Source organism: Pseudophryne corroboree, chromosome 3 (genome assembly GCF_028390025.1).
Source record: "Pseudophryne corroboree isolate aPseCor3 chromosome 3, aPseCor3.hap2, whole genome shotgun sequence".
NCBI lineage: Eukaryota > Metazoa > Chordata > Amphibia > Anura > Myobatrachidae > Pseudophryne > Pseudophryne corroboree.
The window spans coordinates 72855444-72883118 of NC_086446.1; positions in this window are offsets into that span (position 1 = coordinate 72855444).

Consider the following 27675-nt stretch of genomic DNA (forward strand, 5'->3'; position numbering starts at 1 on the left):
CATTGCTGTATCTTGCAGCTCTGTGTCAAGTATACCATTACTGTGCTGCATTATTGTGAGCAGTATATAGTAGGATATTGCAGCATTTTGGTGACCAGCAGTATACATATAGTACAATAAGCCATTGCTGTATCTTGCAGCTCTGTGTCAAGTATACTATCTCTGTGCTGCATTATTGTGAGCAATATATAGTAGGTCAGTGCAGAATTTCGGTGACCAGCAGTATACATATAGTAAAGGACAGTAGGCCATTGCTGTATCTTGCTGCTCTGTGTCAAGAATACTATTACTGTGCTGCATTATTGTGAGCAGTATATAGTAGGACAGTGCAGCATTTTGGTGACAGGCAGTATACATATAGTACAGTACAGTAGGCCATTGCTGTATTTTGCAGCTCTGTGTCAAGTATGCAATCTCTGTGCAGCATTATTGTGAGCAGTATATAGTAGGACAGTGCAGCATTTTGTGACCAGCCGTATACATATAGTACAGTACAGTAGGCCATTGCTGTATCTTGCAGCTCTGTGACAAGTATACTACCTCTGTGCTGCATTATTGTGAGCAGTATATAGTAGGACAGTGCAGGATTTTGGTGACCAGCAGTATACATATATTACAGTACAGTAGGCCATTGCTGTATCTTGCTGCTGTGTGTTTAGTATACTATCTCTGTGCTGTATAATTATAAGCAGTTTATAGTAGGACAGTGCAGCATTTTGGTGACCAGCAGTATACATATAGTACAGTACAGTAGGCCATTGCTGTATCTTGCAACTCTGTGTCAAGTATACTATCTCTGTGCTGCATTATTGTGAGCAGTTTATAGAAGGACAGTGCAGCATTTTGGTGGCCAGCTGTACACATATAATACAGTACATTAGGCCATTGCTGTAACTTGTAGCTCTGGGTCAAGTATACTATCTCTGTGCTGCATTATTGTGAGCAGTGTATAGTAGGACATTGCAGGATTTTGGTGACCAGCAGTATACATATAGTACAGTACAGTAGGCCATTGCTGTATCTTGCAGCTCTGTGTCAAGTATACTATCTCTGTGCTGCATTATAGTAAGCAGTATATAGTAGGACAGTTTAGCTTTTTGGTGACCAGCAGTATACGTATAGTTAAGTACAGTAGGCCATTGCTGTATCTTGAAGCTATGTGTCAAGTATACTATCTCTATGCTGCATTATTGTGAGCAGTATATTGCAGGACAGTGCAGGATTTTGGTGACCAGCTCTATACATATAGTACAGTAGGCCATTGCTGTATCTTGCAGCTCTGTGTCAAGTATACTATCTTTGTGCTGCATTATTGTGAGCAGTATATAGTAGGACAGTGCAGCATTTTGGTGACCAGCAGTATACATATAGTACAGTACAGTAGGCCATTGCTGTATCTTGCAGCTCTGTGTCAAGTATACTATCTCTGTGCTGCATTATTGTGAGCAGTATATAGCAGGACAGTGCAGGATTTTGGTGACCAGCAATATACATATAGTACAGTAGGCCATTGCTGTATCTTGCAGCTCTGTGTCAAGTATACTATCTCTGTGCTGCATTATTGTGAGCAGTATATAGTAGATCAGTGCAGAATTTCGGTGACCAGCAGTATACATATAGTAAAGGACAGTAGGCCATTGCTGTATCTTGCAGCTCTGTGTCAAGTATACTATCTCTGTACTGCATTATTGTGAGCAGTATATAGTAGGACAGTGCAGCATTTTGGTGACCAGCAGTATACATATAGTACAGCACCGTAGGCCATTGCTGTATCTTGCAGCTCTGTTTCAAGTACACTATCTCTGTGCAGCATTATTGTGAGCAGTATATATTGGGACAGTTTAGCATTTTGGTGACCAGCAGTATACATATAGGCCCTCATTCCGAGTTGTTCGCTCGTTATTTTTTTCTCGCAACGGAGCGATTAGTCGCTAATGCGCATGCGCAATGTCCGCGGTGCGACTGCGCCAAGTAAATTTGCTATGCAGTTAGGTCATTTACTCGCGGCATTACGAGGTTTTTTCTTCGTTCTGGTGATCGTAATGTGATTGACAGGAAGTGGTTGTTTCTGGGCGGTAACTGGCCGTTTTATGGGTGTGTGTGAAAAAATGCTACAGTTTCTGGAAAAAACGCGGTAGTGGCTGTAGAAACGGAGGAGCGTCTGGGCGAACGCTGGGTGTGTTTGTGACGTCAAACCAGGAACGACAAGCACTGAACTGTTCGTAGATGCCGAGTAAGTGTGGAGCTACTCAGAAACTGCTAAGAAGTGTCTATTCACAATTTTGAGAATCTTTTGTTCGCAATTTTGATAAGCTAAGATTCACTCCCAGTAGGCGGCGGCTTAGCGTGTGCAAAGCTGCTAAAAGCAGATTACGAGCGAACAACTCGGAATGACCATCATAGTACAGTACAGTAGGCCATTGCTGTATCTTGCAGCTCTGTGTCAAGTATACCATTACTGTGCTGCATTATTGTGAGCAGTATATAGTAGGATATTGCAGCATTTTGGTGACCAGCAGTATACATATAGTACAATAAGCCATTGCTGTATCTTGCAGCTCTGTGTCAAGTATACTATCTCTGTGCTGCATTATTGTGAGCAATATATAGTAGGTCAGTGCAGATATTCGGTGACCAGCAGTATACATATAGTAAAGGACAGTAGGCCATTGCTGTATCTTGCTGCTCTGTGTCAAGTATACCATTACTGTGCTGCATTATTGTGAGCAGTATATAGTAGGATATTGCAGCATTTTGGTGACCAGCAGTATACATATAGTACAATAAGCCATTGCTGTATCTTGCAGCTCTGTGTCAAGTATACTATCTCTGTGCTGCATTATTGTGAGCAATATATAGTAGGTCAGTGCAGAATTTCGGTGACCAGCAGTATACATATAGTAAAGGACAGTAGGCCATTGCTGTATCTTGCTGCTCTGTGTCAAGAATACTATTACTGTGCTGCATTATTGTGAGCAGTATATAGTAGGACAGTGCAGCATTTTGGTGACAGGCAGTATACATATAGTACAGTACAGTAGGCCATTGCTGTATTTTGCAGCTCTGTGTCAAGTATGCAATCTCTGTGCAGCATTATTGTGAGCAGTATATAGTAGGACAGTGCAGGATTTTGGTGACCAGCAGTATACATATATTACAGTACAGTAGGCCATTGCTGTATCTTGCTGCTGTGTGTTTAGTATACTATCTCTGTGCTGTATAATTATGAGCAGTTTATAGTAGGACAGTGCAGCATTTTGGTGACCAGCAGTATACATATAGTACAGTACAGTAGGCTATTGCTGTATCATGCAACTCTGTGTTAAGTATACTATCTCTGTGCTGCATAATTGTGAGCAGTATATAGTAGGACAGTGCAGAATTTTGGTGACCAGCAGTATACATATAGTACAGTAGGCCATTGCTGTACCTTGCTGCTCTGTGTCAAGTATACTATCTCTGTGCTGCATTATTGTGAGCAGTATATAGTAGGTCAGTGCAGCTATTTTGGTGACCAGCAGTTTACATATAGTTAAGGACAGTAGGCCATTGCTGTATCTTGCAGCTCTGTGTCAAGTATACTATCTCTGTGCTGCATTATAGTGAGCAGTATATAGTAGGACAGTGCAGCTTTTTGGTGACCAGAAGTATACATATAGTACAGCACCGTAGGCCATTGCTGTATCTTGCAGCTCTGTTTCAAGTACACTATCTCTGTGCAGCATTATTGTGAGCAGTATTTAGTAGGACAGTGCAACATTTTGGTGACCAGCAGTATACATATAGGCCCTCATTCCGAGTTGTTCGCTCGTTATTTTTTCTCACAACGGAGCGATTAGTCGCTAATGCGCATGCGCAATGTCCGCAGTGCGACGGCGCCAAGTAAATTTGCTATGCAGTTAGGTAATTTACTCGCGGCATTACAAGGTTTTTTCTTCGTTCTGGTGATCGTAATGTGATTGACAGGAAGTGGTTGTTTCTGGGCGGAAACTGGACGTTTTATGGGTGTGTGTGAAAAAACGCTACAGTGTCTGGAAAAAACGCGGTAGTGGTTGTAGAAACGGAGGAGTGTCTGGGTGAACGCTGGATGTGTTTGTGATGTCAAACCAGGAATGACAAGCACTGAACTGATCGCAGATGCCGAGTAAGTGTGGAGCTACTCAGAAACTGCTAAGAAGTGTCTATTCGCAATTTTGAGAATCTTTCGTTCGCAATTTTTAAAAGCTAAGATTCACTCCCAGTAGGCGGCGGCTTAGCGTGTGCAAAGCTGCTAAAAGCAGATTGCGAACGAACAACTTGGAATGACCACCATAGTACAGTACAGTAGGCCATTGCTGTATCTTGCAGCTCTGTGTCAAGTATACTATTACTGTGCTGCATTATTGTGAGCAGTATATAGTAGGATATTGCAGCATTTTGGTGACCAGCAGTATACATATAGTACAGTAGGCCATTGCGGTACCTTGCTGCTCTGTGTCAAGTATACTATCTCTGTGCTGCATTATTGTGAGCAGTATATAGTAGGACATTGCAGCATTTTGGTGACCAGAAGTATTCATATAGTACAGTACAGTAGGCCATTGCTGTATCTTGCTGCTCTGTGTCAAGTATACTATCTCTGTGCTGCATTATTGTGAGCAGTTTATAGAAGGACAGTGCAGCATTTTGGTGGCCAGCTGTACACATATAATACAGTACATTAGGCCATTGCTGTAACTTGTAGCTCTGGGTCAAGTATACTATCTCTGTGCTGCATTATTGTGAGCAGTATATAGTAGGACATTGCAGGATTTTGGTGACCAGCAGTATACATATAGTACAGTACAGTCGGCCATTGCTGTATCTTGCAGCTCTGTGTCAAGTATACTATCTCTGTGCTGCATTATAGTGAGCAGTATATTGTAGGACAGTGTAGCTTTTTGGTGACCAGCAGTATACGTATAGTTAAGTACAGTAGGCCATTGCTGTATCTTGAAGCTATGTGTCAAGTATACTATCTCTATGCTGCATTATTGTGAGCAGTATATTGCAGGACAGTGCAGGATTTTGGTGACCAGCTCTATACATATAGTACAGTAGGCCATTGCTGTATCTTGCAGCTCTGTGTCTAGTATACTATCTTTGTGCTGCATTATTGTGAGCAGTATATAGTAGGACAGTGCAGCATTTTGGTGACCAGCAGTATACATATAGTACAGTACAGTAGGCCATTGCTGTATCTTGCAGCTCTGTGTCAAGTATACTATCTCTGTGCTGCATTATTGTGAGCAGTATATAGCAGGACAGTGCAGGATTTTGGTGACCAGCAATATACATATAGTACAGTAGGCCATTGCTGTATCTTGCAGCTCTGTGTCAAGTATACTATCTCTGTGCTGCATTATTGTGAGCAGTATATAGTAGATCAGTGCAGAATTTCGGTGACCAGCAGTATACATATAGTAAAGGACAGTAGGCCATTGCTGTATCTTGCAGCTCTGTGTCAAGTATACTATCTCTGTACTGCATTATTGTGAGCAGTATATAGTAGGACAGTGCAGCATTTTGGTGACCAGCAGTATACATATAGTACAGCACCGTAGGCCATTGCTGTATCTTGCAGCTCTGTTTCAAGTACACTATCTCTGTGCAGCATTATTGTGAGCAGTATATAGTGGGACAGTTTAGCATTTTGGTGACCAGCAGTATACATATAGGCCCTCATTCCGAGTTGTTCGCTCGTTATTTTTTTCTCGCAACGGAGCGATTAGTCGCTAATGCGCATGCGCAATGTCCGCGGTGCGACTGCGCCAAGTAAATTTGCTATGCAGTTAGGTAATTTACTCGCGGCATTACGAGGTTTTTTCTTCGTTCTGGTGATCGTAATGTGATTGACAGGAAGTGGTTGTTTCTGGGCGGTAACTGGCCGTTTTATGGGTGTGTGTGAAAAAATGCTACAGTTTCTGGAAAAAACGCGGTAGTGGCTGTAGAAACGGAGGAGTGTCTGGGCGAACGCTGGGTGTGTTTGTGACGTCAAACCAGGAACGACAAGCACTGAACTGTTCGTAGATGCCGAGTAAGTGTGGAGCTACTCAGAAACTGCTAAGAAGTGTCTATTCACATTTTTGAGAATCTTTCGTTCGCAATTTTGATAAGCTAAGATTCACTCCCAGTAGGCGGCGGCTTAGCGTGTGCAAAGCTGCTAAAAGCAGATTGCGAGCGAACAACTCGGAATGACCACCATAGTACAGTACAGTAGGCCATTGCTGTATCTTGCAGCTCTGTGTCAAGTAGAAGAGAGTATTGACTGCATAGGAGAGGAAAGGGTTAAACATCTGGGGAGGGGTGGACCTAGCTGTAAGGAAAGTACAGCCTTCTTTAGAGGGAGGGCTTGATATATATAGGGAAGGTGAAGCCATTTTAAGTCTCTTGGTGATTCGGTTTGGTGAGTGCTGCAGTGCCAGCAAAAAACTTTTTGTTTCCCTTGCTCTTTGCTGTACGTATTGTTTATTCTTAGCATCTGTGGTGTATTCTCCTCCCTATCTATACCCTCTCACCTGGTTTGCCTGCTGACATGTCTGCTAGGCCCCGGCGCGTGTTAAGGGCCCCGGCTCGTTTCAGCGGCTCGGACGTCCGAGCGGGCCCTGAGGAGGCGGTGGGTGGCCTGAGGGACGGGGCTCCGTCCTCTAGGGCCTCTACACCCACGGCCGTAGGCAGCGCGGGCGGGGGCCGGGCGGGCTCGCCGCCGGGGGCCGGGAGCACTTCGGCAGGACGAGGGCGGCGTGGGGGACCGGTGGTCCCTTCAGGCCACCCGAGGATCAGCGGGCGGCGGCCGTCCCCTCCGGGGGCCGCCGTACCCGGGAGCAGGTCGGGCGCCCGCGGGCGCGCGCATGCGCGCTGCGGTGAGCGCCTGGGAGCGGCAGAAAGCAACTCTCCTTCCTCGCCGCGGCTGAGTGTTCGTGCCGGGCGGGGGGAGAGGTCAGGTGCGGGAGCAGGCGGTCGCCGCGCGGGGCCTATGCAGGAGTCTCGCGCGGCGGCCGAAGAGGAAGATCAAGGCAGGAGAACGTTGACGGGAGGACGTGGGACGCGCGCCCGAGGCGCGCGCGCCCACGCTCGTTCCGGACGCCGCAGGCCGCGCACGTGCGCGCGCAGCGGAGCCCTCTGCAAGCAGATCACCCGTTCCTTCTCCCCGTATGCCGGTAGACGGCAGGGGGAGGGAACACATGAGGGGGGTGCAGCGTATGCCTCAAGTAGGCAACGCTGGGCGCATGGAGGGGACAAGAGGAAGTAGGGGTACAGCACCAGCGGCAAGGGATGGCCGGGGCCAGCGGGCGGGTGCGCCCTCCGCGGGCCCGGTGACACGCGGGGGAGCACGCGCGGGGGGGCAGCAGGTCCCCGTTAATACCGCGGGGCACAGCAGGTCCCGCGGCAGGAAGGAAGACAGGGAGTGGGTCAGCGGCCGCAGGGCCGCGGCACGGGCCGCTGAGCCCGACAGTGGGTCCTCCGCGGGGTCAGGGGATTTTTCTGCTTCCCCGGAGAGGGAAGAAGTAGACTCTGAAGTTGAGAGTGGTAGAGCTGTCCGGGGTGCACTTGCCTTCGGCTTAGAGCACGACGAGCAGGGTCCCCGGGGCGCGTCAGGCAGTCAGCGGGCGCGGGCTCGCGCCCAACCAAGGACCGGCCGCCCATCGGGCGGCGGTTCCGCGCGTCGCTCCGCACGGGACGTTGGCCAGTCTGCGGGACGCAGGGGGTCTGGCGATCGTAGGGCATCAGCGGCACAGCGAATAGCACGGGCCTGCCGAGAGCTGGGGGCCGCCGCGGCGGAGCTGGAGCTAGGACCAGAAAGGGAGCAGCAGGGGCGCACAGTCACTGCGCATTCCGCACGGGGTGCCCGGCGTGCGCCACAAGCGCGGGCCGGGCCCTCTTCTGTTTTGTCTTCCACAGAGGACCGAAGTGAAAGAGATGGGACGGATTCCGTGGCGGACGATGATTGGATGGAAGATAACGAAGGATCCGGGTCGGAGAGGTCGATGGCATCCGGTGAGTTGGTACAGTCTATATCGGTTTCCACCACGAGCTCGAGTTCGCAAAGCTCTTCGTCCTCCTCGTCCTCCTCTTCTTTAGCGTCGCAGGCGTCCGACGCAGATAGTACTGCTAGGGCAAGGAGGGAGGCCGAGAAACTTGCCAAAAGGGCGGTAAAGCAGCAGAAGAGGCGCAAGCGACGCAGGCGAATGAGTGTAGAGGAGCGTAGGGCAAAGAAGCGGCGCGATCTGCCGGGGGTAGTGCGCTGCGAATACACCGCAGTTATGAGGGGGCTGCGAGATAGCTGCCGCAAGAAAATATGTAGGGGTGACTTCGTGGACTTATTCGTCTTGACTAGGGCCATGAAGAGGGACTACAAAGCGGCGGCCACTAAGACGGGCATGGGTACAGAAGCTTTCCGGTCTTTTGATAATTGGCTGGCCGGTTTTTGGGTGTTTGCGGCATGCTATTTGGAGGATAGGCCGGAAGAACACATGAATATTATCCGGTACCTGCATCTAGTGCATGACATGCAGCGCACGTCCGCAGGCTCGGAATGGCGGCAGTACGACCAAGAGTTTCGGGAGAAACAGGATGGGCTGCGGGTCATGGATTTTGGTTTCAAAGATGTGGAGGTCTGGCTCAAAGTGACCCGGGCATCACAACAAGAGGCGGAGCCCCAGAAACAGGGAACAGGTGTGCGTCGCGCGGGGTCATCAGCCCAGGGGGCGGCCGCGGACGGAGGAATGGCCAGGACAGGCGGATTGGCCGCTCGCGGGGGCGGGCGGTCTGCTACTCGGGGGAAATGCTTCGCATTTAACAGCGGAACATGTTCCTATGGCAAGCAGTGTCGGTTTCGTCACTCCTGCCACCATTGTGGGGGAGCCCACCCAGCCTCCTCCTGTTTCAAAGGGGGGCGACAGGGAAGCAAGGGAAAGCAAGCTTACTCGAAGCAGGCCGCGAGCGGGACCGCTCAGCAGAGCCCCAACGCCAGTTAAGTTGGAAACGATGGGCAAATGGCTGTATATGTATCCAAATAGAGCGGATGCGAAGTTTTTGTTAGACGGTTTTAAGTTTGGTTTTCGCTTGCCTGTTGCAAGCGAGGTATCAGTGCGGGCGCAGAGAAACCTCCAGTCTGCACGGACATTGCCGACTGTCCTGCGGGAGAAAGTAGATAAGGAGGTCAGGTTGGGCAGGATGGGGGGGCCTTTTAGATCACCCCCGGTGGATGACTTGGTCATCTCCCCGGTCGGGGTGGTTCCGAAGAAGACCCCGGGCGCTTTTCGGCTCATACAGCATCTGTCTTACCTGCCGGGGGCTTCGGTCAACGACGCCATACCACCGGCTTATTGCTCGGTGGTGTATCAGTCATTTGACGAGGCGCTAGGGATGGTCCGCAGCTACGGGAGCGGGGCCCTCATGGCTAAGATCGATGTTGAGTCAGCCTTTAGATTATTGCCATTGCATCCGGACTCATTCCGTTTCATGGGTTTCCGGATTGGGACGGAGTATTTCATCGACAAATGTTTGCCGATGGGATGTTCCGTTTCATGCTCATTTTTCGAGCGCTTTAGCACTTTTCTTCATTGGTGTGTGGAGTCGACGTCAGGCGGCCACGGGGTTGCACATTACCTCGACGATTTCCTATGCGCAGGTCCGGCGAACGACACAAGGTGCGCCGAATTGTTGTTTAGCACCCAGGCTCTCTTTTACCACTTCGGTGTTCCTGTAGCCGAGGACAAAACGGAGGGTCCTGACTCCTGTTTATCGTTCTTGGGGATTGAAATTGACACAGTGGCGGGGGAGTGTCGTTTGCCTCAGGACAAAGTGTCGAAGCTCCGCGAAACTATTTGCCGGTTCAAAGGCTCGCGTAAGGTCACGCTGCGTCAGGCGCAGTCCTTGCTGGGCATGCTTAACTTTGCTTGTCGGGTAATTCCGATGGGCAGGGTTTTCTGCCGGAAGCTCGAAAGGGCAACGGCGGGGTGTGCCAGGCCTCATCATTTCGTTCGATTGTCCTCTGAATTAAAAAGGGATCTGGCCGTATGGGCTTCGTTCCTGGAGGATTTCAACGGAGTGAGCATATGGCAAGCGCCAGCCGTAGACAGCGACCGGTTGCAGCTGTTTACCGATGCCGCAGGTGCCTATGGATTTGGTTGTTTTCTGGAGGGATCGTGGTGTGTGGCATCTTGGCCGGAAAGCTGGCATAGTGAGGGTCTTACAAGAGATCTGTTGCTACTGGAGCTTTTTCCCATTATGGTAGCTCTGGAAGTTTGGGGCGACCGGTTGGCTAATCGCAGCATAGTGTTTAGATGCAACAATCTGGGCGTAGTGCATGCGATTAATAACCAGAGGGCGAAATCGCTAGTGGTTCTGAGGGTGCTCGGGCACTTGCTTCTGACATGCTTGCGTAGGAATCTATGGTTCCGGGCGCAGCATGTTCCCGGCTTGGAGAACGAAATCGCAGATGCATTGTCGCGGGGACAGTGGGAGAGGTTTTGGGTTTTGGCACCCGAGGCCGAAGAACAGGGTTTTCACTGTCCTGATTATGTTTGGCAGGTGATCGGGCCGGATTGGAAGGTCTAGCGTTGCGGTCAGTAGCGCCGGCCACGCTCAAGGCGTACGGGCAAGCGTGGAGCGAGTGGGAGGAGTTTGTCCAGAGTCGTCAACATCAAGGTAAGAGCAAGCATCGGCTGATGCTTTCTTTTATGTGGCAGCTCTACGTTTCCGGTAGGTCACGAGCGGTGGTGTCCCGGTACTTGGCTGGCGTCTCATTCTTCTGCAAGCTGCGAGGCGTCCCGGATGTAACGAAAAGCGAGGTTCTACAGAAGGCTATGAAAGGGTGGGCGCGAGTTGCGCCGACGCCGCCAGATAGGAGGCGGCCCATCGATGCGGCTTTGTTGCCGGCCGTCATCGAGGCGGTGGGGCGAGTAGCGTCGTCCAGGTTTGAGGCGCTTTTGTTCCGTTTAGCCTTCTCTATGGCTTACCACGGGGCTTTTCGAGTTTCTGAGTTGGTAGCGCCTTCCAAGAGGTCGGAATCGCGCATGCTGGTAGGGGACGTGGTAGTGGGTGAGAGGTCCTTGCTGTGCAGATTGCGGCGATCCAAGACGGATCAAGTGGGGAGAGGGCGCTGGGTTACGATGGTTCCAGCGCTAGAAGAAAGCGTTTGCCCAGTGGGTCTGGCGATGCAATATCTGGTAGTACGACCCGCTAAGGAGGGGTCATGGCTATTGCATTATGACGGGCTGCCAGTCACAAAATACCAGTTCCGGTGGATGCTGGGTCGCTGTCTGACGGGCTTGGGCCTCTCACCTGCCGCTTTCGGTACCCATTCCTTTCGGATAGGCGCGGCGACGTCGGCAGCTGCGGCGGGTTTCTCCAGAACTGAGATCCAGGCGGTGGGGCGATGGAAGTCGTCCAGTTACAAGCGATATATTCGCCCCATCACGTGAGAGGGAGCCCGGCGCTTGGGGCATTTGTTAATTGCAATTCGTTATGCTGTTTCAGTTCTGTGTTTTATGGAGTTGTGCGTTTGTTAATGTTTGTTCCCCCTTTTTTATCCTACTCAGGGATTAGCTACTCGCCGTTGCCGGCATGAGTCGGCAGCGGGGGTCTGGAGTTATTTGCGATTTTTTGCCTGACTTGACGGACTGAATTCTAATCTTTAATTCGGCTAATTTGGTCTAATCAGAGTCCCTCAGCAGGTCTTTACGTTCACCTCCAGCTGAGTTATTACATGTGTTTCCCATTTTATACCCCCCCTCCCCTCCCCCCCCCCCCCCTTTTTTTATTTCGTTTGTTTTATTTTATCTTTCCCCTTTGTGTCTTTAATTGCGCTTTAAATTGGCAACGGAACATGGTGCAGTCGGCTAGGCCGTGACTGCTGCAATGGCGAGATCTAAAGTTTTCTTTTTTGGCAGATCCTTCAGTATAAACAATAAATAAGCCTCTTAGTAATCAATTCTACCCCTCTTTTTCCCTTCAGGATGGTTCGAAGACTATTTGCCCATTTGGGTGGTTGGCCACTCTTACATTTACTGGGCGGCCAGGTTTGTGGCTTTGGAAGGGTCTCAGGCATTGTTAGGAACTCAGGGTGTCAGATGGCTCGGCTGGCGAGGAATGATGTGGGGTGAGCTGAGGAGTAGGTTAGTGAGTCAGGCCAGAGAGCATGGAGTCCCTAGGGTTTTGGTTGTCCATCTAGGTGGCAACGACTTGGGGAAGAGGACATCCTTGGAGCTGCGGTGGGCCATGATACAGGATCTGGCAAGTGTGACCGCGCAATGGACCAATTGTGTGTTGGTTTTTTCCATGATGGTGCCGAGATTGTGTTGGAGGGGTGTGGCGGATGGTCGCCGGATTGATGAGGCCCGGAAAAAGGTGAACGGAGCAGTGGCAAAGTGGGTGCTGTCCCACGGGGGAAGGGTGGTTCGCCACCCGAGGATACGGTTCAGAGACAGCCACCTTTTCCGGCGCGATGGAGTACATCTATCCGATGAGGGGATGATGTTTTTTCTGGAGGATCTAGGTTTCGCTTTGCAGGAGTTAGGGTAGGTTTATGGTGGCGGTGCGTTAAGACTTTGGGGATGAGTCTTTCGCTGTTGGCGGAAAAGAACGGCAGTTTCGTATGGTAGAGAAAACTGTAGTGTTTTACAGTTTGTTGTGGTTTAGGTGCACTCACCTCCATCGACTTATGGCCGCTTGACCACCCGTCCGGGAAGGCAGCGGCAGGGCACCCAGGAGCGGTGGGTAGTCACTGTGGGGGTTGAGTTGTCACCTATTACCGGTTTATAGTAAGCTTTTAGTAAATTTATAGGATTGAGTTATTTAAGTTTAATTTAGATTAAGGAGCCGTTCTTTTGGGCCGCCACCATATGCCAGCTGGAGCGGCATATTAAATTAATCTCTTTTATTACAGGTTTCCTAATGGTTAGGGACAAATAAATAGCTAGCAATTTTCTGCCAAATTCAAGTCTCTGTGTCGTTATTTCTGGTTATGGTTATGAATGCTTTACTTTCAAAGAAAGGGGTCCACCAATTATCACTAAGATGTTTAGAAGAGAGTATTGACTGCATAGGAGAGGAAAGGGTTAAACATCTGGGGAGGGGTGGACCTAGCTGTAAGGAAAGTACAGCCTTCTTTAGAGGGAGGGCTTGATATATATAGGGAAGGTGAAGCCATTTTAAGTCTCTTGGTGATTCGGTTTCCCACCCACCCGCCCTGGTAGTTGGAAATGGTGGCACGTGGTGCTTTGGCTCTAAGTTGTTGGCTGTTTTTCGTTGGCTATTTATTGGCGGAAAAGAACGGCAGTTTCGTATGGTAGAGAAAACTGTAGTGTTTTACAGTTTGTTGTGGTTTAGGTGCACTCACCTCCATCGACTTATGGCCGCTTGACCACCCGTCCGGGAAGGCAGCGGCAGGGCACCCAGGAGCGGTGGGTAGTCACTGTGGGGGTTGAGTTGTCACCTATTACCGGTTTATAGTAAGCTTTTAGTAAATTTATAGGATTGAGTTATTTAAGTTTAATTTAGATTAAGGAGCCGTTCTTTTGGGCCGCCACCATATGCCAGCTGGAGCGGCATATTAAATTAATCTCTTTTATTACAGGTTTCCTAATGGTTAGGGACAAATAAATAGCTAGCAATTTTCTGCCAAATTCAAGTCTCTGTGTCGTTATTTCTGGTTATGGTTATGAATGCTTTACTTTCAAAGAAAGGGGTCCACCAATTATCACTAAGATGTTTATACCATTACTGTGCTGCATTATTGTGAGCAGTATATAGTAGGATATTGCAGCATTTTGGTGACCAGCAGTATACATATAGTACAATAAGCCATTGCTGTATCTTGCAGCTCTGTGTCAAGTATACTATCTCTGTGCTGCATTATTGTGAGCAATATATAGTAGGTCAGTGCAGAATTTCGGTGACCAGCAGTATACATATAGTAAAGGACAGTAGGCCATTGCTGTATCTTGCTGCTCTGTGTCAAGAATACTATTACTGTGCTGCATTATTGTGAGCAGTATATAGTAGGACAGTGCAGCATTTTGGTGACAGGCAGTATACATATAGTACAGTACAGTAGGCCATTGCTGTATTTTGCAGCTCTGTGTCAAGTATGCAATCTCTGTGCAGCATTATTGTGAGCAGTATATAGTAGGACAGTGCAGGATTTTGGTGACCAGCAGTATACATATATTACTGTACAGTAGGCCATTGCTGTATCTTGCTGCTGTGTGTTTAGTATACTATCTCTGTGCTGTATAATTATGAGCAGTTTATAGTAGGACAGTGCAGCATTTTGGTGACCAGCAGTATACATATAGTACAGTACAGTAGGCCATTGCTGTATCTTGCAACTCTGTGTTAAGTATACTATCTCTGTGCTGCATTATTGTGAGCAGTATATAGTAGGACAGTGCAGAATTTTGGTGACCAGCAGTATACATATAGTACAGTAGGCCATTGCTGTACCTTGCTGCTCTGTGTCAAGTATACTATCTCTGTGCTGCATTATTGTGAGCAGTATATAGTAGGTCAGTGCAGCTATTTTGGTGACCAGCAGTTTACATATAGTTAAGGACAGTAGGCCATTGCTGTATCTTGCAGCTCTGTGTCAAGTATACTATCTCTGTGCTGCATTATAGTGAGCAGTATATAGTAGGACAGTGCAGCTTTTTGGTGACCAGAAGTATACATATAGTACAGCACCGTAGGCCATTGCTGTATCTTGCAGCTCTGTTTCAAGTACACTATCTCTGTGCAGCATTATTGTGAGCAGTATTTAGTAGGACAGTGCAACATTTTGGTGACCAGCAGTATACATATAGGCCCTCATTCCGAGTTGTTCGCTCGTGATTTTTTCTCACAACGGAGCGATTAGTCGCTAATGCGCATGCGCAATGTCCGCAGTGCGACGGCGCCAAGTAAATTTGCTATGCAGTTAGGTAATTTACTCGCGGCATTACGAGGTTTTTTCTTCGTTCTGGTGATCGTAATGTGATTGACAGGAAGTGGTTGTTTCTGGGCGGAAACTGGACGTTTTATGGGTGTTTGTGAAAAAACGCTACAGTTTCTGGAAAAAACGCGGTAGTGGTTGTAGAAACGGAGGAGTGTCTGGGTGAACGCTGGATGTGTTTGTGATGTCAAACCAGGAATGACAAGCACTGAACTGATCGCAGATGCCGAGTAAGTGTGGAGCTACTCAGAAACTGCTAAGAAGTGTCTATTCGCAATTTTGAGAATCTTTCGTTCGCAATTTTTAAAAGCTAAGATTCACTCCCAGTAGGCGGCGGCTTAGCGTGTGCAAAGCTGCTAAAAGCAGATTGCGAGCGAACAACTTGGAATGACCACCATAGTACAGTACAGTAGGCCATTGCTGTATCTTGCAGCTCTGTGTCAAGTATACTATTACTGTGCTGCATTATTGTGAGCAGTATATAGTAGGATATTGCAGCATTTTGGTGACCAGCAGTATACATATAGTACAGTAGGCCATTGCGGTACCTTGCTGCTCTGTGTCAAGTATACTATCTCTGTGCTGCATTATTGTGAGCAGTATATAGTAGGACATTGCAGCATTTTGGTGACCAGAAGTATTCATATAGTACAGTACAGTAGGCCATTGCTGTATCTTGCTGCTCTGTGTCAAGTATACTATCTCTGTGCTGCATTATTGTGAGCAGTTTATAGAAGGACAGTGCAGCATTTTGGTGGCCAGCTGTACACATATAATACAGTACATTAGGCCATTGCTGTAACTTGTAGCTCTGGGTCAAGTATACTATCTCTGTGCTGCATTATTGTGAGCAGTATATAGTAGGACATTGCAGGATTTTGGTGACCAGCAGTATACATATAGTTCAGTACAGTAGGCCATTGCTGTATCTTGCAGCTCTGTGTCAAGTATACTATCTCTGTGCTGCATTATAGTGAGCAGTATATTGTAGGACAGTGTAGCTTTTTGGTGACCAGCAGTATACGTATAGTTAAGTACAGTAGGCCATTGCTGTATCTTGAAGCTATGTGTCAAGTATACTATCTCTATGCTGCATTATTGTGAGCAGTATATTGCAGGACAGTGCAGGATTTTGGTGACCAGCTCTATACATATAGTACAGTAGGCCATTGCTGTATCTTGCAGCTCTGTGTCAAGTATACTATCTTTGTGCTGCATTATTGTGAGCAGTATATAGTAGGACAGTGCAGCATTTTGGTGACCAGCAGTATACATATAGTACAGTACAGTAGGCCATTGCTGTATCTTGCAGCTCTGTGTCAAGTATACTATCTCTGTGCTGCATTATTGTGAGCAGTATATAGCAGGACAGTGCAGGATTTTGGTGACCAGCAATATACATATAGTACAGTAGGCCATTGCTGTATCTTGCAGCTCTGTGTCAAGTATACTATCTCTGTGCTGCATTATTGTGAGCAGTATATAGTAGATCAGTGCAGAATTTCGGTGACCAGCAGTATACATATAGTAAAGGACAGTAGGCCATTGCTGTATCTTGCAGCTCTGTGTCAAGTATACTATCTCTGTACTGCATTATTGTGAGCAGTATATAGTAGGACAGTGCAGCATTTTGGTGACCAGCAGTATACATATAGTACAGCACCGTAGGCCATTGCTGTATCTTGCAGCTCTGTTTCAAGTACACTATCTCTGTGCAGCATTATTGTGAGCAGTATATAGTGGGACAGTTTAGCATTTTGGTGACCAGCAGTATACATATAGGCCCTCATTCCGAGTTGTTCGCTCGTTATTTTTTTCTCGCAACGGAGCGATTAGTCGCTAATGCGCATGCGCAATGTCCGCGGTGCGACTGCACCAAGTAAATTTGCTATGCAGTTAGGTAATTTACTCACGGCATTACGAGGTTTTTTCTTCGTTCTGGTGATCGTAATGTGATTGACAGGAAGTGGTTGTTTCTGGGCGGTAACTGGCCGTTTTATGGGTGTGTGTGAAAAAATGCTACAGTTTCTGGAAAAAACGCGGTAGTGGCTGTAGAAACGGAGGAGTGTCTGGGCGAACGCTGGGTGTGTTTGTTACGTCAAACCAGGAACGACAAGCACTGAACTGTTCGTAGATGCCGAGTAAGTGTGGAGCTACTCAGAAACTGCTAAGAAGTGTCTATTCACAATTTTGAGAATCTTTCGTTCGCAATTTTGATAAGCTAAGATTCACTCCCAGTAGGCGGCGGCTTAGCGTGTGCAAAGCTGCTAAAAGCAGATTGCGAGCAAACAACTCGGAATGACCACCATAGTACAGTACAGAAGGCCATTGCTGTATCTTGCAGCTCTGTGTCAAGTATACCATTACTGTGCTGCATTATTGTGAGCAGTATATAGTAGGATATTGCAGCATTTTGGTGACCAGCAGCATACATATAGTAAAGAACAGTAGGCCATTGCTGTATCTTGCTGCTCTGTGTCAAGAATACTATTACTGTGCTGCATTATTGTGAGCAGTATATAGTAGGACAGTGCAGCATTTTGGTGACAGGCAGTATACATATAGTACAGTACAGTAGGCCATTGCTGTATTTTGCAGCTCTGTGTCAAGTATGCAATCTCTGTGCAGCATTATTGTGAGCAGTATATAGTAGGACAGTGCAGCATTTTGTGACCAGCCGTATACATATAGTACAGTACAGTAGGCCATTGCTGTATCTTGCAGCTCTGTGACAAGTATACTACCTCTGTGCTGCATTATTGTGAGCAGTATATAGTAGGACAGTGCAGGATTTTGGTGACCTGCAGTATACATATATTACAGTACAGTAGGCCATTGCTGTATCTTGCTGCTGTGTGTTTAGTATACTATCTCTGTGCTGTATAATTATGAGCAGTTTATAGTAGGACAGTGCAGCATTTTGGTGACCAGCAGTATACATATAGTACAGTACAGTACAGTAGGCCATTGCTGTATCTTGCAACTCTGTGTCAAGTATACTATCTCTGTGCTGCATTATTGTGAGCAGTATATAGTAGGACAGTGCAGAATTTTGGTGACCAGCAGTATACATATAGTACAGTAGGCCATTGCTGTACCTTGCTGCTCTGTGTCAAGTATACTATCTGTGTGCTGCATTATTGTGAGCAGTATATAGTAGGACATTGCAGGATTTTGGTGACCAGCAGTATCCATATAGTACAGTACAGTAGGCCATTGCTGTATCTTGCAGCTCTGTGTCAAGTATACTATCTCTGTGCTGCATTATTGTGAGCTGTATATAGTAGGACAGTGCAGCATTTTGGTGACCAGCAGTATACATATAGTACAGTACAGTAGGCCATTGCTGTATCTTGCAACTCTGTGTCAAGTATACTATCTCTGTGCTGCATTATTGTGAGCAGTATATAGTAGGACAGTGCAGAATTTTGGTGACCAGCAGTATACATATAGTACAGTAGGCCATTGCTGTACCTTGCTGCTCTGTGTCAAGTATACTATCTGTGTGCTGCATTATTGTGAGCAGTATATAGTAGGACAGTGCAGCTTTTTGGTGACCAGAAGTATACATATAGTACAGCACCGTAGGCCTTTGCTGTATCTTGCAGCTCTGTTTCAAGTACACTATCTCTGTGCAGCATTATTGTGAGCAGTATTTAGTAGGACAGTGCAACATTTTGGTGACCAGCAGTATACATATAGGCCCTCATTCCGAGTTGTTCGCTCGTTATTTTTTCTCACAACGGAGCGATTAGTCGCTAATGCGCATGCGCAATGTCCGCAGTGCGACGGCGCCAAGTAAAATTTGCTATGCAGTTAGGTAATTTACTCGCGGCATTACGAGGTTTTTTCTTCGTTCTGGTGATCGTAATGTGATTGACAGGAAGTGGTTGTTTCTGGGCGGAAACTGGACGTTTTATGGGTGTGTGTGAAAAAACGCTAACGTTTCTGGAAAAAACGCGGTAGTGGCTGTAGAAACGGAGGAGTGTCTGGGCGAACGCTGGATGTGTTTGTGACGTCAAACCAGGAACGACAAGCACTGAACTGATCGCAGATGCCGAGTAAGTGTGGAGCTACTCAGAAACTGCTAAGAAGTGTCTATTCGCAATTTTGAGAATCTTTTGTTCGCAATTTTGATAAGATAAGATTCACTCCCAGTAGGCGGTGGCTTAGTGTGTGCAAAGCTGCTAAAAGCAGATTGCGAGCGAACAACTCGGAATGACCACCATAGTACAGTACAGTAGGCCATTGCTGTATCTTGCAGCTCTGTGTCAAGTATACTATTACTGTGCTGCATTATTGTGAGCAGTATATAGTAGGATATTGCAGCATTTTGGTGACCAGCAGTATACATATAGTACAGTAGGCCATTGCTGTACCTTGCTGCTCTGTGTCAAGTATACTATCTCTGTGCTGCATTATTGTGAGCTGTATATAGTAGGACAGTGCAGCATTTTGGTGACCAGAAGTATTCATATAGTACAGTACAGTAGGCCATTGCTGTATCTTGCTGCTCTGTGTCAAGTATACTATCTCTGTGCTGCATTATTGTGAGCAGTTTATAGTAGGACAGTGCAGCATTTTGGTGACCAGCAGTGTACATATAGTACAATACAGTAGGCCATTGCTGTATATTGCAGCTCTGTGTCAAGTATACTATCTCTGTGCTGCATTATTGTGAGCAGTATATTGCAGGACAGTGCAGGATTTTGGTGACAAGCAATATACATATAGTACAGTAGGCCATTGCTATATCTTGCAGCTCTGTGTCAAGTATACTATCTCTGTGCTGCATTATTGTGAGCAGTATATAGTAGGTCAGTGCAGAATTTCGGTGACCAGCAGTATACATATAGTAAAGGACAGTAGGCCATTGTTCTATCTTTCTGCTCTGTGTCAAGTATACTATCTCTGTGCTACATTATATTGAGCAGTATATAGTAGGACAGTGCAGCATTTTGGTGACCTTCAGTATATATATAGTACAGTAGGCCATTGCTGTATCTTGCAGCTCTGTGTCAAGTATACTATCTCTGTACTGCATTATTGTGAGCAGTATATAGTAGGACAGTGCAGCATTTTGGTGACCAGCAGTATACATATAGTACAGCACCGTAGGCCATTGCTGTATCTTGCAGCTCTGTTTCAAGTACACCATCTCTGTGCAGCATTATTGTGAGCAGTATATAGTGGGACAGTGCAGCATTTTGGTGACCAGCAGTATACATATAGGCCCTCATTCCGAGTTGTTCGCTCGTTATTTTTTTCTCGAAACTGAGCGATTAGTCGCTAATGCGCATGCTCAATGTCCGCATTGCGACTGCGCCAAGTAAATTTGCTATGCAGTTAGGTAATTTACTCGCGGCATTAAGAGGTTTTTTCTTCGTTCTGGTGATCGTAATGTGATTGACAGGAAGTGTTTGTTTCTAGGCGGTAACTGGCCGTTTTATGGGTGTGCGTGAAAAAACGCTACAGTTTCTGGAAAAAACGCGGTAGTGGCTGTAGAAACGGAGGAGTGTCTGGGCGAACGCTGGGTGTGTTTGTGACGTCAAACCAGGAACGACAAGCACTGAACTGTTCGTAGATGCCGAGTAAGTGTGGAGCTACTCAGAAACTGCTAAGAAGTGTCTATTCACAATTTTGAGAATCTTTCGTTCGCAATTTTGATAAGCTAAGATTCACTCCCAGTAGGCGGCGGCTTAGCGTGTGCAAAGCTGCTAAAAGCAGATTGCGAGCAAACAACTCGGAATGACCACCATAGCACAGTACAGTAGGACATTGCTGTATCTTGCAACTCTGTGTCAAGTATACTATCTCTGTGCTGCATTATTGTGAGCAGTATATAGGAGGACAATGCAGGATTTTGGTGACCAGCAGTATACATATAGTACAGTAGGCTATTGCTGTATCTTGCAGCTCTGTGTAAGTATACTATCTCTGTGCTGCATTATTGTGAGACGTTTATAGAAGGACAGTGCAGCATTTTGGTGACCAGCTGTATATATATAATACAGTACAGTAGGCCATTGCTGTATCTTACAGCTCTGTGTCAAGTATACTATGTCTGTGCTGCATTATTGTGAGCAGTATATAGTAGGACATTGCAGGATTTTGGTGACCAGCAATATACATATAGTACAATAAGCCATTGCTGTATCTTGCAGCTCTGTGTCAAGTATACTATCTCTGTGCTGCATTATTGTGAGCAGTATATATTAGGACAGTGCAGAATTTTGGTGACCAGCAGTATACATATAGTACAGTACAGTAGGCCATTGCTGTATTTTGCAGCTCTGTGTCAAGTATGCAATCTCTGTGCAGCATTATTGTGAGCAGTATATAGTAGGACAGTGCAGCATTTTGTGACCAGCAGTATACATATAGTACAGTGCAGTAGGCCATTGCTGTATCTTGCAGCTCTGTGACAAGTATACTACCTCTGTGCTGCATTATTGTGAGCAGTATATAGTAGGACAGTGGAGCATTTTGGTGACCAGCAGTATACATATATTACAGTACAGTAGGCCATTGCTGTATCTTGCTGCTCTGTGTTTAGTATACTATCTCTGTGCTGCATTATTGTGAGCAGTATAAAGTAGGACAGTGCAGCATTTTGGTGACCAGAAGTATTCATATAGTACAGTACAGTAGGCCATTGCTGTATCTTGCTGCTCTGTGTCAAGTATACTATCTTTGTGCTGCATTATTGTGAGCAGTATATAGTAGGACAGTGCAGCATTTTGGTAACCAGCAGTATACATATAGTACAGTAGGCCATTGCTGTATCTTGCAGCTCTGTGTCAAGTATTCTATTTCTGTGCTGCATTATTGTGAGCAGTATATAGTAGGTCCGTGCAGAATTTCGGTGACCAGCAGTATACATATAGTAAAGGACAGTAGGCCATTGTTCTATCTTGCTGCTCTGTGTCAAGTATACTATCTCTGTGCTACATTATTTTGAGCAGTATATAGTAGGACAGTGCAGCATTTTGGTGACGTGCAGTATATATATATAGTACAGTACAGTAGGCCATTGCTGTATCTTGCAGCTCTGTGTCAAGTACACTATTTCTGTGCAGCATTATTGTGAGCAGTTTATAGTGGGACAGTGCAGCATTTTGGTGACCAGCAGTATACATATAGTACTGTACAGTAGGCAATTGCTGTATTTTTTGCACTCTGTGTCAAGTATACTACCTCTGTGCTGCATTATTGTGAGCAGTATATACTAGGACAGTGCAGGATTTTGGTGACCAGCAGTATACATATATTACAGTACAATTGGCCATTGCTGTATCTTGCTGCTGTGTGTTTAGTATACTATCTCTGTGCTGTATAATTGTGAGCAGTTTATAGTAGGACAGTGTAGCATTTTGGTGACCAGCAGTATACATATAGTACAGTACAGTAGGCCATTGCTGTATCTTGCAACTCTGTGTCAAGTATACTATCTCTGTGCTGCATTATTGTGAGCAGTATATAGTAGGACAGTGAAGAATTTTGGTGACCAGCAGTATACATATAGTACAGTAGGCCATTGCTGTACCTTGCTGCTCTGTGTCAAGTATACTATCTCTGTGCTGCATTATTGTGAGCAGTATATAGTAGGACATTTCAGGATTTTGGTGACCAGCAGTATACATATAGTACAGTACAGTAGGCCATTGCTGTATCTTGCAGCTCTGTGTCAAGTATACTATCTCTGTGCTGCATTATTGTGAGCTGTATATAGTAGGACAGGGCAGCATTTTGGTGACCAGAAGTATTCATATAGTACAGTACAGTAGGCCATTGCTGTATCTTGCTGCTCTGTGTCAAGTATACTATCTCTGTGCTGCATTATTGTGAGCAGTTTATAGAAGGACAGTGCAGCATTTTGGTGACCAGCTGTATACATATAATACAGTACATTAGGCTATTGCTGTAACTTGTAGCTCTGGGTCAAGTATACTATCTCTGTGCTGCATTATTGTGAGCAGTATATAGTAGGACATTGCAGGATTTTGGTGACCAGCAGTATACATATAGCAAAGTACAGTAGGCCATTGCTGTATCTTGCAGCTCTGTGTCAAGTATACTATCTCTGTGCTGCATTATAGTGAGCAGTATATAGTAGGTCAGTGCAGCTATTTTGGTGACCAGCAGTTTACGTATAGTTAAGTACAGTAGGCCATTGCTGTATCTTGCAGCTCTGTGTCAAGTATACTATCTCTGTGCTGCATTATAGTGAGCAGTATATAGTAGGACAGTGCAGCTTTTTGGTGACTAGAAGTATACATATAGTACAGCACCGTAGGCCATTGCTGTATCTTGCAGCTCTGTTTCAATGTTTCAAGTACACTTTCTCTGTGCAGCATTATTGTGAGCAGTATTTAGTGGGACAGTTTAGCATTTTGGTGACCAGCAGTATACATATAGGCCCTCATTCAGAGTTGTTCGCTCGTTATTTTTTATCACAACGGAGCGATTAGTCGCTAATGCGCATGCGCAATGTCCGCAGTGCGACGGCACCAAGTAAATTTGCTATGCAGTTAGGTAATTTACTCGCGGCATTACGAGGTTTTTTCTTCGTTCTGGTGATCGTAATGTGATTGACAGGAAGTTCTGAGCGGAAACTGGACGTTTTATAGGTGTGTGTGAAAAAACGCTAAAGTTTCTGGAAAAAACGCGGTAGTGGCTGTAGAAACGGAGGAGTGTCTGGGCGAACGCTGGATGTGTTTGTGACGTCAAACCAGGAACGACAAGCACTGAACTGATCGCAGATGCTGAGTAAGTGTGGAGCTACTCAGAAACTGCTAAGAAGTGTCGATTCGCAATTTTGAGAATCTTTCGTTCGCAATTTTGATAAGCTAAGATTCACTCCCAGTAGGCGGCGGCTTAGCGTGTGCAAAGCTGCTAAAAGCAGATTGCGAGCGAACAACTCGGAATGACCACCATAGTATAGTACAGTAGGCCATTGCTGTATCTTGCAGCTCTGTGTCAAGTATACTATTACTGTGCTGCATTATTGTGAGCAGTATATAGTAGGATATTGCAGCATTTTGGTGACCAGCAGTATACATATAGTACAATACAGTAGGCCATTGCTGTATCTTGCTGCTCTGTGTCAAGTATACTATCTTTGTGCTGCATTATTGTGAGCAGTATATAGTAGGACAGTGCAGGATTTTGGTAACCAGCAGTATACATATAGTACAGTAGGCCATTGCTGTATCTTGCAGCTTTGTGTCAAGTATACTATTTCTGTGCTGCATTATTGTGAGCAGCATATAGTAGGTCAGCGCAGAATTTCGGTGACCAGCAGTATACATATAGTAAAGGACAGTAGGCCATTGTTCTATCTTGCTGCTCTGTGTCAAGTATACTATCTCTGTGCTACATTATTTTGAGCAGTATATAGGACAGTGCAGCATTTTGGTGACCTGCAGTATATATATAGTACAGTACAGTAGGCCATTGCTGTATCTTGCAGCTCTGTGTCAAGTACACTATTTCTGTGCAGCATTATTGTGAGCAGTTTATAGTGGGACAGTGCAGCATTTTGGTGACCAGCAGTATACATATAGTACTGTACAGTAGGCAATTGCTGTATCTTTTGCACTCTGTGTCAAGTATACTACCTCTGTGCTGCATTATTGTGAGCAGTATATACTAGGACAGTGCAGGATTTTGGTGACCAGCAGTATACATATATTACAGTACAGTAGGCCATTGCTGTATCTTGCTGCTGTGTGTTTAGTATACTATCAATGTGCTGTATAATTGTGAGCAGTTTATAGTAGGACAGTGCAGCATTTTGGTGACCAGCAGTATACATATAGTACAGTACAGTAGGCCATTGCTGTATCTTGCAACTCTGTGTCAAGTATACTATCTCTGTGCTGCATTATTGTGAGCAGTATATAGTAGGACAGTGCAGAATTTTGGTGACCAGCAGTATACATATAGTACAGTAGGCCATTGCTGTACCTTGCTGCTCTGTGTCAAGTATACTATCTCTGTGCTGCATTATTGTGAGCAGTATATAGTAGGACATTTCAGGATTTTGGTGACCAGCAGTATACATATAGTACAGTACTGTAGGCCATTGCTGTATCTTGCAGCTCTGTGTCAAGTATACTATCTCTGTGCTGCATTATTGTGAGCTGTATATAGTAGGACAGTGCAGCATTTTGGTGACCAGAAGTATTCATATAGTACAGTACAGTAGGCCATTGCTGTATCTTGCTGCTCTGTGTCAAGTATACTATCTCTGTGCTGCATTATTGTGAGCAGTTTATAGAAGGACAGTGCATCATTTTGGTGACCAGCTGTATACATATAATACAGTACATTAGGCCATTGCTGTAACTTGTAGCTCTGGGTCAAGTATACTATCTCTGTGCTGCATTATTGTGAGCAGTATATAGTAGGACATTGCAGGATTTTGGTGACCAGCAGTATACATATAGCACAGTACAGTATGCCATTGCTGTATCTTGCAGCTCTGTGTCAAGTATACTATCTCTGTGCTGCATTATAGTGAGCAGTATATAGTAGGTCAGTGCAGCTATTTTGGTGACCAGCAGTTTACGTATAGTTAAGTACAGTAGGCCATTGCTGTATCTTGCAGCTCTGTGTCAAGTATACTATCTCTGTGCTGCATTATAGTGAGCAGTATATAGTAGGACAGTGCAGCTTTTTGGTGACCAGAAGTATACATATAGTACAGCACCGTAGGCCATTGCTGTATCTTGCAGCTCTGTTTCAATGTTTCAAGTACACTATCTCTGTGCAGCATTATTGTGAGCAGTATTTAGTGGGACAGTGCAACATTTTGGTGACCAGCAGTATACATATAGGCCCTCATTCCGAGTTGTTCGCTCGTTATTTTTTATCACAACGGAGCGATTAGTCGCTAATGCGCATGCGCAATGTCCGCAGTGCGACGGCGCCAAGTAAATTTGCTATGCAGTTAGGTAATTTACTCGCGGCATTACAAGGTTTTTTCTTCGTTCTGGTGATCGTAATGTGATTGACAGGAAGTGGTTGTTTCTGGGCGGAAACTGGACGTTTTATGGGTGTGTGTGAAAAAACGCCAAAGTTTCTGGAAAAAACGCGGTAGTAGCTGTAGAAACGGAGGAGTGTCTGGGCGAACGCTGGATGTGTTTGTGACGTCAAACCAGGAACGACAAGCACTGAACTGATCGCAGATGCCGAGTAAGTGTGGAGCTACTCAGAAACCGCTAAGCAGTGTCTGTTCGCAATTTTGAGAATCTTTCGTTCGCAATTTTGATAAGCTAAGATTCACTCCCAGGAGGCGGCGGCTTAGCGTGTGCAAAGCTGCTAAAAGCAGATTGCGAGCGAACAACTCGGAATGACCACCATAGTACAGTACAGTAGGCCATTGCTGTATCTTGCAGCTCTGTGTCAAGTATACTATCTCTGTGCTGCATTATTGTGAGCAGTATATAGTAGGATATTGCAGCATTTTGGTAACCAGCAGTATACATATAGTACAGTAGGCCATTGCTGTACCTTGCTGCTCTGTGTCAAGTATACTATCTCTGTGCTGCATTATTGTGAGCAGTATATAGTAGGACATTGCAGGATTTTGGTGACCAGCAGTATACATATAGTACAGTACAGTAGGCCATTGCTGTATCTTGCAGCTCTGTGTCAAGTATACTATCTCTCTGCTGCATTATTGTGAGCTGTATATAGTAGGACAGTGCAGAATTTTGGCGACCAGAAGTATTCATATAGTACAGTACAGTAGGCCATTGCTGTATCTTGCTGCTCTGTGTCAAGTATACTATCTCTGTGCTGCATTATTGTGAGCAGTTTATAGAAGGACAGTGCAGCATTTTGGTGACCAGCTGTATACATATAATACAGTACATTAGGCCATTGCTGTAACTTGTAGCTCTGGGTCAAGTATACTATCTCTGTGCTGCATTATTGTGAGCAGTATATAGTAGGACATTGCAGGATTTTGGTGACCAGCAGTATACATATAGTACAGTACAGTAGGCCATTGCTGTATCTTGCAGCTCTGTGTCAAGTATACTATCTCTGTGCTTCATTATAGTGAGCAGTATATAGTAGGACAGTGCAGCTTTTTGGTGACCAGCAGTATACGTATAGTTAAGTACAGTAGGCCATTGCTGTATCTTGAAGCTATGTGTCAAGTATACTATCTCTGTGCTGCTTTATTGTGAGCAGTATATAGCAGGACAGTGCAGGATTTTGGTGACCAGCACTATACATATAGTACAGTAGGCCATTGCTGTATCTTGCAAATCTGTGTCAAGTATACTATCTTTGTGCTGCATTATTGTGAGCAGTATATTGTAGGACAGTGCTGCATTTTGGTGACCAGCAGTGTACATATAGTACAGTACAGTAGGCCATTGCTATATCTTGCAGCTCTGTGTCAAGTATACTATCTCTGTGCTGCATTATTGTGAGCAGTATATATTAGGTCAGTGCAGAATTTCGGTGACCAGCAGTATACATATAGTAAAGGACAGTAGGCCATTGCTGTATTTTGCAGCTCTGTGTCAAGTATACTATCTCTGTACTGCATTATTGTGAGCAGTATGTAGTAGGACAGTGCAGCATTTTGGTGACCAGCAGTATACATATAGTACAGCACCGTAGGCCATTGCTGTATCTTGCAGCTCTGTTTCAAGTACACTATCTCTGTGCAGCATTATTGTGAGCAGTATATAGTGGGACAG